The following is a 15,546-nucleotide window of genomic DNA, read 5'->3' as shown; positions in this document are numbered from 1 at the left end:
TATAGCATTTATGGGAAGTCCAAATTAACATGACTCACGAATAAAACAGTGAGACTTTGTGGGTAAAATATTTCAATTTTAAAGAAATTGTGGTATCTAGTATTCAAAACCCTTTCTGAGTACGGATAATTAGAATTGTCAATATGTAAGGAGACAAGAGTCTTGTGTTTACCCACAGAGAGTTACGAAAGTTGAATTAACAGAATTCTTATAGGCTGAATTATATTTGAAAACTAACTCATAAAGCTGACTACTCACATCTTTCACTTTAAAGAAAAGATGATTTGGGGGAATAAAATCATTAATATTTACTCACAAATCTCCAAATTGTGTGTTTTTCTACATTTTCTTCCTCTTATTCCCAACCCTCTCAATACAAATCGACAATTAACATTACTGAGCTTATCTCTGAATCAGAAAAAAATTCATCCAAAATTTTTAATTTAAATCAACTTTTTCCTCTCTCAGTATCTTTTCTTGTTTCCCACCTCTGAAGGGCAAACTCCTCTTGGTTGTAGCCACTGATTGTTTTCAAGAACTGTTAAAATTTGAGTGCTAATACTTCGTTTTTTTTAGAACGCTACATGAAAACACATTTTGTCTTAGGAAATCTCTCTTGTTCCATCAGCAGAATCCTTTTTCTCATCTTTGCCTGTTTCTGGTGCTCTTTTCCACAGTGTACAGTATAAAACATGTTCCATGGCTCCCCCTTAAGTGTATTCACTTAAGGTTTCAGAATTAGAATGGCTGCCTCTAAAGAGAGGTATTGATGCAACACTTATTCTCATTTTAAACGTAAGCAAACTGCTGTTAACCTTAGAACTCAGTGGAAAATACTGATGAACACTCAAGAATTTTCGATTTGCCTCTCTTCAAACAAAACACAGAATATCCTTATTCCACAATATTTCTCAGGTAACTGACGCTACCCCCAGCCTCAGAGTACTCAATAAAATGCCCTGAAACTTGTCAGATGGCATGTTCTCATCTATAAAGCACTTTACTTTTTATACTGGGTTTCTTTTCTGGAAGAATTTCTAATTCAGGACACTGAAATGGGGAAGAACACAGAAGCAAATAAATCCTGCTGCCCTCAGAGATCTGATGTTTCTGTGTCATTAAAATCCAAGTAGCTTCCACAGCTAGCTTACCAGGCAGTCTCGGAAATACCAGTATTTAGGTCAAGGTCATATCCTCCTACTGTTTCAAATGATCTAAATATATATAGATACATATTTTTAAAAATTGAGGTAGAGTTGATTTATAATATTATGTAAGTTTCAACTATACAACATAGGGATTCACAATTTTTAAAGATTATACTCCATTTATAGTTACTATAAAATATCGGCTATATTCCATGTAATGTACAATATATCCTTGTAGCTTATTTTATACACAGTAGTCTGTACTTCTTAATCTCCTACCCTAATATTGCCCCTTCCATATATTTTCTAATATAAAACTATAAAAACATAACACTATAGAAACTGTGAGACACCTAAGAAATGGATGAAAAGGAACTTTTTGTGTGTGTGTGTGTGTGGTACGTGGGCCTCTCACTGTTGTGGCCTCTCCCGTTGCGGAGCACAGGCTCCGGACACGCAGGCTCAGCGGCCATGGCTCACGGGCCCAGCCGCTCCGCAGCATGTGGGATCTTCCCGGACTGGGGCACGAACCCGCGTCCCCTGCATCGGCAGGTGGACTCTCAACCACTGCGCCACCAGGGAAGCCCTTCACCATTTTTTTAACCTGCATTCATCTGTGTATGCACACATGCACGTAGCTCTATGTAATTTGACCCCATGCACATATTCCTGTGATCACGACAATCAAGATACAGAACTGCTCCACTGCCGCAAAGAACTCACTTGTGCTACTTCTCTGTGTTCACACCCTCCCCCAAACTCATCCCATGTCCCCTGGCAACCAGTAATTTGTTCTCTATCGCTACTGTTTTTGTCATTTCAAGAATGTTATTTTAAACATTTAAAAATAATTAATTTTAGTATAATACATTCACATTTTTTAAAACAGCCTTACTGAGATATAGTTGAAATAAGCTATGTATATTTAAAGTGTACAATTTTGATATATGTATAAACCATAATCATGATAATGAACACTTCCATTATCCCAAAAGTTCCCTTATGCCTTTTTGTAATTTCCCCCACTTCTATCTCTCCCTGTTCCTACACATCCACCCAAGGCTACCACTGACCTCTTTTCTGTCACAATCAATTCACTTTTATTTCCTAGAATTTTATATAAATGAAATCATATTTGATGTACTCATTTTTGAACGATTTTCCACTCAGCACAATTATTGTGAGATTCACTCACTCTTCTTTATATATCAATACTTCTTCCTTTCTGTTGCTGAAGAGTGTTCTGCTGAACACTGGAGTTGTTCCAGTTTTAAGCTGTTACAAGTAGAGCTGCTCTGGGCAGTTGTATACAGATCTTCATGTAGATATACGCTTTCATTCATCTTTGGTGAATGCATAGGAGTGGAATGCCTGGGTTGTATGGTCGTAGCATGTCTCACTTTTAAAGAAACTACCAAACTATTTTCCAGAGTGGCTGAGTGATTTTACATTCCCTTCAGCAATGTATGAGAGTTCCTCCACATCTTCACTAACACTTGGGGTAATCAGTTTTTCAATCTTAGACATTCTAATAGTGTGTGGTAGTACCTCACTGCAGTTTTAATTTGCATTTCCCTAATGACTGATGTTTAACATCTTTTCAGGTGCTTATTTATCATCCGTATATCTTTTTTGGTGAAACGTGTGTTCACCAAATAAATAAAATACTTTGCACCTTTTTTTTTTCCAGATTGTTTTTCCTTCTTAGTGAGTTTTGAGAGTTTTTAATAAACTGTGGAGACAAGACCTTTATCAGATATGTGATTTGCAAATGTTTTCTTCCCCCAGCCTGTAGCTTGTCATTTTCTTAACAATGTCTTTGAAGAGCATACGTTGTCAATGTTACATTTTTTCCTTTATGGATCATGCTTTTGATGTCAAACCTAAGAAATCTTAGTGTAATCCAAGATCACAATGGTTTCATCCTATGTTTCAGAAGTTTTACAGTTTTAAGTTTTACCTTTAGGGATTTCATCCATTTTGAGTTAATTTTTATATATGGTAAGAGGTATGGATCAAAGGTATTTTGTTTTTTTGTTTCTGCATATGATACCCAATTGCTTTAGCACATTTGTTGAAAAGACCATCCTTTCTCTACTTTTACTTCTGTTGAAAATAAAATGTTCATAAATTTTTTCTGGATGGGTAGCACATTCACATTACTCTTAAGGTACAAAAGGATAAAGTGAAAAATCTCCCAGCCACCCAGTTTCCTTCCTCGAAAATAATGTTGCCAATTTATTACGATTCATTTTAGAGAGACTCTATTCAAAAGTGAATACATATGTATACTTCATCGCCCCAACCCTTTTGCACACAAATAGTAAAATACTCTGTATACTCTTCTGAACCTTGACTGTTTTAACCTAATAATAGATATGTTATGATTAAGATAAATATATCTTCAAACAGTATTCCAAACTATGGATATACCATGATTTATTTAGCCAGCCTCTTACTGATGGAATTTTGGTTGTTTCTAGTCTTTTGCTAATAACAAACAATACTTCAGAAAGTAACCTTGTAAACATGTCTTATGTACAAGCTAGTGTATCTGTAGGAAAAAGTACAACTGTGGGTGTAAGGTGATAAACAAAGCCAAATTGTCCTCCACAGGAAAAGGGCACTCCAAGCAGCAGCAAAGAAGAATGCCTTTTCCCCACATCTTCCTCAAATTATACTTCCTTATAACTTTTAACCTGTAACGTTAAAAATACTTTAACGTCTTCTGTAAGGGTTCAAGAATACTACAAAAGATGCTAACTTAGAAGGTTTTGAAAACCTATTGGATTTTGTTCTAGAAAAGCACATTAGGAAGAATATAGTTTTTATAATTTTACCAGTGCTTATAAATTATTTATAAAAATGAAAAGGCCACTAGCAAAAGTGCTTACAGAAAGGGTCTAAATTGTAGTTAACTCTAGAAGACAAGCTACAGTACTTTCTATTTTTAAATACCAAACAAAGATGGATGCTCTAGTAAGTTTTCTTTGGGAAGTATTTTCCAGTGTTCAAGTTCTCAGGGCTTCTATTTATGTATTTCTACTTGAAAATCAGGCTTTACCCATTTTACTGTAAATGTTAAGACTATTAGCATTAATTTTTAAAGTGAAAATTAGATTAAAAATCTCAATGGTTACTCTTAAGCCAAATATGACATTTCTGTGTCCAAATCAAAAACTAAGTATGCAATAGCCAGAATGATGGTTTTGATCTACATCATCAGTTTCTGCTGTTTGTGAAGAAGTTCTTTCCTTGTTGTTACTCACACCTCCAAACGTTATCTTTCTAGATGTTACTACTTTTCTTCATTGTTGTATAAATCTGAAATTTCCTTATGATTTAATTTGTGGCCTTCACTTACCGAATCCCGGTGAAGAAAATTTGGTGACTCATCATTTTTTAATGGTCTTGAGGCAAGAATGTCTATTTTACCTTCCAGTCTTCCCTCCATGGTTTTAATGGCATTCAAAAGAGTCTTTAGAGAGATCCCAGAGTCTCCAATCTCCTGAGAAGACCTCACAGAAGTCACGGTAGGTGCAAAGGTCACATGGTGTGTAGGGTTTGGCCTAACACTGGGCAAAACAACTGATGAACTTCGTTCCTTTACATTGTTGACACGGGGCCTATGGCTTTAAAGTAATTTTGAAGATGCAGGCCTCTCTGGAGACTTCCTCCTTCTTGGAAGCATCAGCAATTTAAAAAGACAAAATCAACTAAACCTAGAATTATTTTTCAGTGAGTGCCCCCTTTACTATGAGAAACAGCACAACGTTCTAAATGAAGCTGGGATGGAAAATATACTTTAAAATGTGTTCCTTTGCTTTCAGAATGAAGAAAATACTAGTGTAAAGTATGTCCTCATGAAGAAACAAAGCATATCTAATGAGGTCCCCTTTACCAGTATAGTCAGATTGTTAGAACCCATTTGAAGACACATTCTAGTTGCTTGGTTACCAAGGGTATACATACACAAACGTTATAGTTAAAGAAGTTACACATGCTTACACTGTTAAAAATTAAAAATAAATAATGTGATAAATTTGTAAATCATTCTTAATAGTCTCAATAGTCTCAGTCTCAATAGCCACCATGCTAACCAGTAAGCACCTTCACTACTAATACCTCTTTCAAGTGCGCTATTGCAAGTATATCTTGTTGGCAATGAGTTCTGCGTTCGCCTGTAATTAAAAACCCAAAGATACTTGTTCCTCACCTCTGACAAAAGTTTTAAGGTTCAAATTAAAAAAACACTTCCTCTATGATAGAGATTCTCGAGGCTTTCATCATGATGATGTTCCCTATGCATGCTCACAATACAATCTATTTTGTTTCTGAAAGGCATAACCTTCTATTCTATAATAAAGTCTGCCGAGTACATTCCTAACCCTGCAATTAGAGCATGCAAGTTCAATGTCCCAATACTGCTTCAGGCGTCTTTATGAACTCTTCTGTGGTTGAGTGGAACCTTGTACATCGAGGGTGTTTAAAATATTTTTGATAAATTGAGTCAAGTGAGAGAATATTCATCTTTCTGGGATCATACAGTGAGGTGGGGAGAAAGTCACCAATTTCTTAAAAGCTAATTAAAACAACATAGAAGCAATCTGTTTTATAGCTATTAATCACACCTGAGCATATTTGCCCTCTAGTGCCTTATTCAACTTGAGTAGATGGTCGTTCTGTGAACTGGTTTCAGAAAAAGAATGTAGTTGTTCTTCTAGCTGCTTAACTTTTATCTAGAGGAAAAACAGAAGAATAAAAAAACAAGTCTCATTAACGAAATATATATATATATATATAAATATACGTATATATACATAAATATATGTGTGTATATATACATATATATATATACACACACACACACACTCCAAAACAGAAAAAAAAAGATGTCACAAGTTTTGCAGAAAAAAATCACAGAAAATCCTTAAACCTTGTAAAAAGCGATCCTGTTTTTCTAATGACGCTACTTCTACTAAAATAGCTATTTCAACAAATAAAATAGGCTATAGCCTTATACATGTACTGAGATAATTCATTTGGTTTATAGCGTTTATGGAAAGTCCAAATTAACATGACTCATGAATATAACAGTGAGACTTTGTGGGTAAAATATTTCAATTTTAAAGAAATTGTGGTATCTAGTATTCAAAACCCTTTCTGAGTACGGATAATTAGAATTGTCAATATGTAAGGAGACAAGAGTCTTGTGTTTACCCACAGAGAATTACGAAAGTTGAATTAACAGAATTCTTATAGGCTGAATTATATTTGAAAACTAACTCATAAAGCTGACTACTCACATCTTTCACTTTAAAGAAAAGATGATTTGGGGGAATAAAATCATTAATATTTACTCACAAATCTCCAAATTGTGTGTTTTTCTACATTTTCTTCCTCTTATTCCCAACCCTCTCAATACAAATCGACAATTAACATTACTGAGCTTATCTCTGAATCAGAAAAAAATTCATCCAAAATTTTTAATTTAAATCAACTTTTTCCTCTCTCAGTATCTTTTCTTGTTTCCCACCTCTGAAGGGCAAACTCCTCTTGGTTGTAGCCACTGATTGTTTTCAAGAACTGTTAAAATTTGAGTGCTAATACTTCGTTTTTTTTAGAACGCTACATGAAAACACATTTTGTCTTAGGAAATCTCTCTTGTTCCATCAGCAGAATCCTTTTTCTCATCTTTGCCTGTTTCTGGTGCTCTTTTCCACAGTGTACAGTATAAAACATGTTCCATGGCTCCCCCTTAAGTGTATTCACTTAAGGTTCAGAATTAGAATGGCTGCCTCTAAAGAGAGGTATTGATGCAACACTTATTCTCATTTTAAACGTAAGCAAACTGCTGTTAACCTTAGAACTCAGTGGAAAATACTGATGAACACTCAAGAATTTTCGATTTGCCTCTCTTCAAACAAAACACAGAATATCCTTATTCCACAATATTTCTCAGGTAACTGACGCTACCCCCAGCCTCAGAGTACTCAATAAAATGCCCTGAAACTTGTCAGATGGCATGTTCTCATCTATAAAGCACTTTACTTTTTATACTGGGTTTCTTTTCTGGAAGAATTTCTAATTCAGGACACTGAAATGGGGAAGAACACAGAAGCAAATAAATCCTGCTGCCCTCAGAGATCTGATGTTTCTGTGTCATTAAAATCCAAGTAGCTTCCACAGCTAGCTTACCAGGCAGTCTCGGAAATACCAGTATTTAGGTCAAGGTCATATCCTCCTACTGTTTCAAATGATCTAAATATATATAGATACATATTTTTAAAAATTGAGGTAGAGTTGATTTATAATATTATGTAAGTTTCAACTATACAACATAGGGATTCACAATTTTTAAAGATTATACTCCATTTATAGTTATTATAAAATATCGGCTATATTCCATGTAATGTACAATATATCCTTGTAGCTTATTTTATACACAGTAGTCTGTACTTCTTAATCTCCTACCCTAATATTGCCCCTTCCATATATTTTCTAATATAAAACTATAAAAACATAACACTATAGAAACTGTGAGACACCTAAGAAATGGATGAAAAGGAACTTTTTGTGTGTGTGTGTGTGTGGTACGTGGGCCTCTCACTGTTGTGGCCTCTCCCGTTGCGGAGCACAGGCTCCGGACACGCAAGCTCAGCGGCCATGGCTCACGGGCCCAGCCGCTCCGCGGCATGTGGGATCTTCCCGGACCGGGGCACGAACCCGCGTCCCCTGCATCAGCAGGCGGACTCTCAACCACTGCGCCACCAGGGAAGCCCTTCACCATTTTTTTAACCTGCATTCATCTGTGTATGCACACATGCACATAGCTCTATGTAATTTGACCCCATGCACATATTCCTGTGATCACGACAATCAAGATACAGAACTGCTCCACTGCCGCAAAGAACTCACTTGTGCTACTTCTCTGTGTTCACACCCTCCCCCAAACTCATCCCATGTCCCCTGGCAACCAGTAATTTGTTCTCTATCGCTACTGCTTTTGTCATTTCAAGAATGTTATTTTAAACATTTAAAAATAATTAATTTTAGTATAATACATTCACATTTTTTAAAACAGCCTTACTGAGATATAGTTGAAATACAATAAGCTATGTATATTTAAAGTGTACAATTTTGATATATGTATAAACCATAATCATGATAATGAACACTTCCATTATCCCAAAAGTTCCCTTATGCCTTTTTGTAATTTCCCCCACTTCTATCTCTCCCTGTTCCTACACATCCACCCAAGGCTACCACTGACCTCTTTTCTGTCACAATCAATTCACTTTTATTTCCTAGAATTTTATATAAATGAAATCATATTTGATGTACTCATTTTTGAATGATTTTCCACTCAGCACAATTATTGTGAGATTCACTCACTCTTCTTTATATATCAATACTTCTTCCTTTCTGTTGCTGAAGAGTGTTCTGCTGAACACTGGAGTTGTTCCAGTTTTAAGCTGTTACAAGTAGAGTTGCTCTGGGCAGTTGTATACAGATCTTCGTGTAGATATACGCTTTCATTTATCTTTGGTGAATGCATAGGAGTGGAATGCCTGGGTTGTATGGTCGTAGTATGTCTCACTTTTAAAGAAACTACCAAACTATTTTCCAGAGTGGCTGAGTGATTTTACATTCCCTTCAGCAATGTATGAGAGTTCCTCCACATCTTCACTAACACTTGGGGTAATCAGTTTTTCAATCTTAGACATTCTAATAGTGTGTGGTAGTACCTCACTGCAGTTTTAATTTGCATTTCCCTAATGACTGATGTTTAACATCTTTTCAGGTGCTTATTTATCATCCGTATATCTTTTTTGGTGAAACGTGTGTTCACCAAATAAATAAAATACTTTGCACCTTTTTTTTTTCCAGATTGTTTTTCCTTCTTAGTGAGATTTGAGAGTTTTTAATAAACTGTGGAGACAAGACCTTTATCAGATATGTGATTTGCAAATGTTTTCTTCCCCCAGCCTGTAGCTTGTCATTTTCTTAACAATGTCTTTGAAGAGCATACGTTGTCAATGTTACATTTTTTCCTTTATGGATCATGCTTTTGATGTCAAATCTAAGAAATCTTAGTGTAATCCAAGATCACAATGGTTTCATCCTATGTTTCAGAAGTTTTACAGTTTTAAGTTTTACCTTTAGGGCTTTCATCCATTTTGAGTTAATTTTTATGTATGGTAAGAGGTATGGATCAAAGGTATTTTGTTTTTTTGTTTCTGCATATGATACCCAATTGCTTTAGCACATTTGTTGAAAAGACCATCCTTTCTCTACTTTTACTTCTGTTGAAAATAAAATGTTCATAAATTTTTTCTGGATGGGTAGCACATTCACATTACTCTTAAGGTACAAAAGGATAAAGTGAAAAATCTCCCAGCCACCCAGTTTCCTTCCTCGAAAATAATGTTGCCAATTTATTACGATTCATTTTAGAGAGGCTCTATTCAAAAGTGAATACATATGTATACTTCATCGCCCCAACCCTTTTGCACACAAATAGTAAAATACTCTGTATACTCTTCTGAACCTTGACTGTTTTAACCTAATAATAGATATGTTATGATTAAGATAAATATATCTTCAAACAGTATTCCAAACTATGGATATACCATGATTTATTTAGCCAGCCTCTTACTGATGGAATTTTGGTTGTTTCTAGTCTTTTGCTAATAACAAACAATACTTCAGAAAGTAACCTTGTAAACATGTCTTATGTACAAGCTAGTGTATCTGTAGGAAAAAGTACAACTGTGGGTGTAAGGTGATAAACAAAGCCAAATTGTCCTCCACAGGAAAAGGGCACTCCAAGCAGCAGCAAAGAAGAATGCCTTTTCCCCACATCTTCCTCAAATTATACTTCCTTATAACTTTTAACCTGTAACGTTAAAAATACTTTAACGTCTTCTGTAAGGGTTCAAGAATACTACAAAAGATGCTAACTTAGAAGGTTTTGAAAACCTATTGGATTTTGTTCTAGAAAAGCACATTAGGAAGAATATAGTTTTTATAATTTTACCAGTGCTTATAAATTATTTATAAAAATGAAAAGGCCACTAGCAAAAGTGCTTACAGAAAGGGTCTAAATTGTAGTTAACTCTAGAAGACAAGCTACAGTACTTTCTATTTTTAAATACCAAACAAAGATGGATGCTCTAGTAAGTTTTCTTTGGGAAGTATTTTCCAGTGTTCAAGTTCTCAGGGCTTCTATTTATGTATTTCTACTTGAAAATCAGGCTTTACCCATTTTACTGTAAATGTTAAGACTATTAGCATTAATTTTTAAAGTGAAAATTAGATTAAAAATCTCAATGGTTACTCTTAAGCCAAATATGACATTTCTGTGTCCAAATCAAAAACTAAGTATGCAATAGCCAGAATGACGGTTTTGATCTACATCATCAGTTTTTGCTGTTTGTGAAGAAGTTCTTTCCTTGTTGTTACTCACACCTCCAAACGTTATCTTTCTAGATGTTACTACTTTTCTTCATTGTTGTATAAATCTGAAATTTCCTTATGATTTAATTTGTGGCCTTCACTTACCGAATCCCGGTGAAGAAAATTTGGTGACTCATCATTTTTTAATGGTCTTGAGGCAAGAATGTCTATTTTACCTTCCAGTCTTCCCTCCATGGTTTTAATGGCATTCAAAAGAGTCTTTAGAGAGATCCCAGAGTCTCCAATCTCCTGAGAAGACCTCACAGAAGTCACGGTAGGTGCAAAGGTCACATGGTGTGTAGGGTTTGGCCTAACACTGGGCAAAACAACTGATGAACTTCGTTCCTTTACATTGTTGACACGGGGCCTATGGCTTTAAAGTAATTTTGAAGATGCAGGCCTCTCTGGAGACTTCCTCCTTCTTGGAAGCATCAGCAATTTAAAAAGACAAAATCAACTAAACCTAGAATTATTTTTCAGTGAGTGCCCCCTTTACTATGAGAAACAGCACAACGTTCTAAATGAAGCTGGGATGGAAAATATACTTTAAAATGTGTTCCTTTGCTTTCAGAATGAAGAAAATACTAGTGTAAAGTATGTCCTCATGAAGAAACAAAGCATATCTAATGAGGTCCCCTTTACCAGTATAGTCAGATTGTTAGAACCCATTTGAAGACACATTCTAGTTGCTTGGTTACCAAGGGTATACATACACAAACGTTATAGTTAAAGAAGTTACACATGCTTACACTGTTAAAAATTAAAAATAAATAATGTGATAAATTTGTAAATCATTCTTAATAGTCTCAATAGTCTCAGTCTCAATAGCCACCATGCTAACCAGTAAGCACCTTCACTACTAATACCTCTTTCAAGTGCGCTATTGCAAGTATATCTTGTTGGCAATGAGTTCTGCGTTCGCCTGTAATTAAAAACCCAAAGATACTTGTTCCTCACCTCTGACAAAAGTTTTAAGGTTCAAATTAAAAAAACACTTCCTCTATGATAGAGATTCTCGAGGCTTTCATCATGATGATGTTCCCTATGCATGCTCACAATACAATCTATTTTGTTTCTGAAAGGCATAACCTTCTATTCTATAATAAAGTCTGCCGAGTACATTCCTAATCCTGCAATTAGAGCATGCAAGTTCAATGTCCCAATACTGCTTCAGGCATCTTTATGAACTCTTCTGTGGTTGAGTGGAACCTTGTACATCGAGGGTGTTTAAAATATTTTTGATAAATTGAGTCAAGTGAGAGAATATTCATCTTTCTGGGATCATACGGTGAGGTGGGGAGAAAGTCACCAATTTCTTAAAAGCTAATTAAAACAACATAGAAGCAATCTGTTTTATAGCTATTAAACACACCTGAGCATATTTGTCCTCTAATGCCTTATTCAACTTGCGTAGATGGTCGTTCTGTGAACTGGTTTCAGAAAAAGAATGTAGTTGTTCTTCTAGCTGCTTAACTTTTATCTAGAGGGAAAACAGAAGAATAAAAAAACAAGTCTCATTAAAGAAATATATATATATATATATATATACACACACTCCAAAACAGAAAAAAAAAGATGTCACAAGTTTTGCAGAAAAAAATCACAGAAAATCCTTAAACCTTGTAAAAAGCGATCCTGTTTTTCTAATGACGCTACTTCTACTAAAATAGCTATTTCAACAAATAAAATAGGCTATAGCCTTATACATGTACTGAGATAATTCATTTGGTTTATAGCGTTTATGGAAAGTCCAAATTAACATGACTCATGAATATAACAGTGAGACTTTGTGGGTAAAATATTTCAATTTTAAAGAAATTGTGGTATCTAGTATTCAAAACCCTTTCTGAGTACGGATAATTAGAATTGTCAAAATGTAAGGAGACAAGAGTCTTGTGTTTACCCACAGAGAATTACGAAAGTTGAATTAACAGAATTCTTATAGGCTGAATTATATTTGAAAACTAACTCATAAAGCTGACTACTCACATCTTTCACTTTAAAGAAAAGATGATTTGGGGGAATAAAATCATTAATATTTACTCACAAATCTCCAAATTGTGTGTTTTTCTACATTTTCTTCCTCTTATTCCCAACCCTCTCAATACAAATCGACAATTAACATTACTGAGCTTATCTCTGAATCAGAAAAAAATTCATCCAAAATTTTTAATTTAAATCAACTTTTTCCTCTCTCAGTATCTTTTCTTGTTTCCCACCTCTGAAGGGCAAACTCCTCTTGGTTGTAGCCACTGATTGTTTTCAAGAACTGTTAAAATTTGAGTGCTAATACTTCGTTTTTTTTAGAACGCTACATGAAAACACATTTTGTCTTAGGAAATCTCTCTTGTTCCATCAGCAGAATCCTTTTTCTCATCTTTGCCTGTTTCTGGTGCTCTTTTCCACAGTGTACAGTATAAAACATGTTCCATGGCTCCCCCTTAAGTGTATTCACTTAAGGTTCAGAATTAGAATGGCTGCCTCTAAAGAGAGGTATTGATGCAACACTTATTCTCATTTTAAACGTAAGCAAACTGCTGTTAACCTTAGAACTCAGTGGAAAATACTGATGAACACTCAAGAATTTTCGATTTGCCTCTCTTCAAACAAAACACAGAATATCCTTATTCCACAATATTTCTCAGGTAACTGACGCTACCCCCAGCCTCAGAGTACTCAATAAAATGCCCTGAAACTTGTCAGATGGCATGTTCTCATCTATAAAGCACTTTACTTTTTATACTGGGTTTCTTTTCTGGAAGAATTTCTAATTCAGGACACTGAAATGGGGAAGAACACAGAAGCAAATAAATCCTGCTGCCCTCAGAGACCTGATGTTTCTGTGTCATTAAAATCCAAGTAGCTTCCACAGCTAGCTTACCAGGCAGTCTCGGAAATACCAGTATTTAGGTCAAGGTCATATCCTCCTACTGTTTCAAATGATCTAAATATATATAGATACATATTTTTAAAAATTGAGGTAGAGTTGATTTATAATATTATGTAAGTTTCAACTATACAACATAGGGATTCACAATTTTTAAAGATTATACTCCATTTATAGTTACTATAAAATATCGGTTATATTCCATGTAATGTACAATATATCCTTGTAGCTTATTTTATACACAGTAGTCTGTACTTCTTAATCTCCTACCCTAATATTGCCCCTTCCATATATTTTCTAATATAAAACTATAAAAACATAACACTATAGAAACTGTGAGACACCTAAGAAATGGATGAAAAGGAACTTTTTGTGTGTGTGTGTGTGTGGTACGTGGGCCTCTCACTGTTGTGGCCTCTCCCGTTGCGGAGCACAGGCTCCGGACACGCAGGCTCAGCGGCCATGGCTCACGGGCCCAGCCGCTCCGCGGCATGTGGGATCTTCCCGGACTGGGGCACGAACCCGCGTCCCCTGCATCGGCAGGTGGACTCTCAACCACTGCGCCACCAGGGAAGCCCTTCACCATTTTTTTAACCTGCATTCATCTGTGTATGCACACATGCACGTAGCTCTATGTAATTTGACCCCATGCACATATTCCTGTGATCACGACAATCAAGATACAGAACTGCTCCACTGCCGCAAAGAACTCACTTGTGCTACTTCTCTGTGTTCACACCCTCCCCCAAACTCATCCCATGTCCCCTGGCAACCAGTAATTTGTTCTCTATCGCTACTGTTTTTGTCATTTCAAGAATGTTATTTTAAACATTTAAAAATAATTAATTTTAGTATAATACATTCACATTTTTTAAAACAGCCTTACTGAGATATAGTTGAAATAAGCTATGTATATTTAAAGTGTACAATTTTGATATATGTATAAACCATAATCATGATAATGAACACTTCCATTATCCCAAAAGTTCCCTTATGCCTTTTTGTAATTTCCCCCACTTCTATCTCTCCCTGTTCCTACACATCCACCCAAGGCTACCACTGACCTCTTTTCTGTCACAATCAATTCACTTTTATTTCCTAGAATTTTATATAAATGAAATCATATTTGATGTACTCATTTTTGAACGATTTTCCACTCAGCACAATTATTGTGAGATTCACTCACTCTTCTTTATATATCAATACTTCTTCCTTTCTGTTGCTGAAGAGTGTTCTGCTGAACACTGGAGTTGTTCCAGTTTTAAGCTGTTACAAGTAGAGCTGCTCTGGGCAGTTGTATACAGATCTTCATGTAGATATATGCTTTCATTCATCTTTGGTGAATGCATAGGAGTGGAATGCCTGGGTTGTATGGTCGTAGCATGTCTCACTTTTAAAGAAACTACCAAACTATTTTCCAGAGTGGCTGAGTGATTTTACATTCCCTTCAGCAATGTATGAGAGTTCCTCCACATCTTCACTAACACTTGGGGTAATCAGTTTTTCAATCTTAGACACTCTAATAGTGTGTGGTAGTACCTCACTGCAGTTTTAATTTGCATTTCCCTAATGACTGATGTTTAACATCTTTTCAGGTGCTTATTTATCATCCGTATATCTTTTTTGGTGAAACGTGTGTTCACCAAATAAATAAAATACTTTGCACCTTTTTTTTTTCCAGATTGTTTTTCCTTCTTAGTGAGTTTTGAGAGTTTTTAATAAACTGTGGAGACAAGACCTTTATCAGATATGTGATTTGCAAATGTTTTCTTCCCCCAGCCTGTAGCTTGTCATTTTCTTAACAATGTCTTTGAAGAGCATACGTTGTCAATGTTACATTTTTTCCTTTATGGATCATGCTTTTGATGTCAAATCTAAGAAATCTTAGTGTAATCCAAGATCACAATGGTTTCATCCTATGTTTCAGAAGTTTTACAGTTTTAAGTTTTACCTTTAGGGATTTCATCCATTTTGAGTTAATTTTTATATATGGTAAGAGGTATGGATCAAAGGTATTTTGTTTTTTTTGTTTCTGCATATGATACCCAATTG

General features: G+C 35.3%; 1 pseudogene across 1 annotated transcript in view; it reads right to left on the bottom strand.

Moving 5' to 3' along the window:
• Window positions 1-15,546, bottom strand: part of LOC307070085 (coiled-coil domain-containing protein 150-like) — a 147,553-nt pseudogene that overhangs the window by 17,701 nt on the left and 114,306 nt on the right. Inside the window, exon 4 of the transcript in view lies at window positions 11,980-12,087. The product of the transcript in view is annotated as a coiled-coil domain-containing protein 150-like (transcript). The remainder of the gene's footprint in view (window positions 1-11,979; window positions 12,088-15,546) is intronic.

This window comes from Hyperoodon ampullatus, assembly GCF_949752795.1.
Source record: "Hyperoodon ampullatus genome assembly, contig: scaffold_463, whole genome shotgun sequence".
NCBI classification, from domain to species: domain Eukaryota; kingdom Metazoa; phylum Chordata; class Mammalia; order Artiodactyla; family Ziphiidae; genus Hyperoodon; species Hyperoodon ampullatus.
Note: the sequence above shows the minus strand (reverse complement) of the source record. Positions and strands in the feature narration are given on the sequence as shown.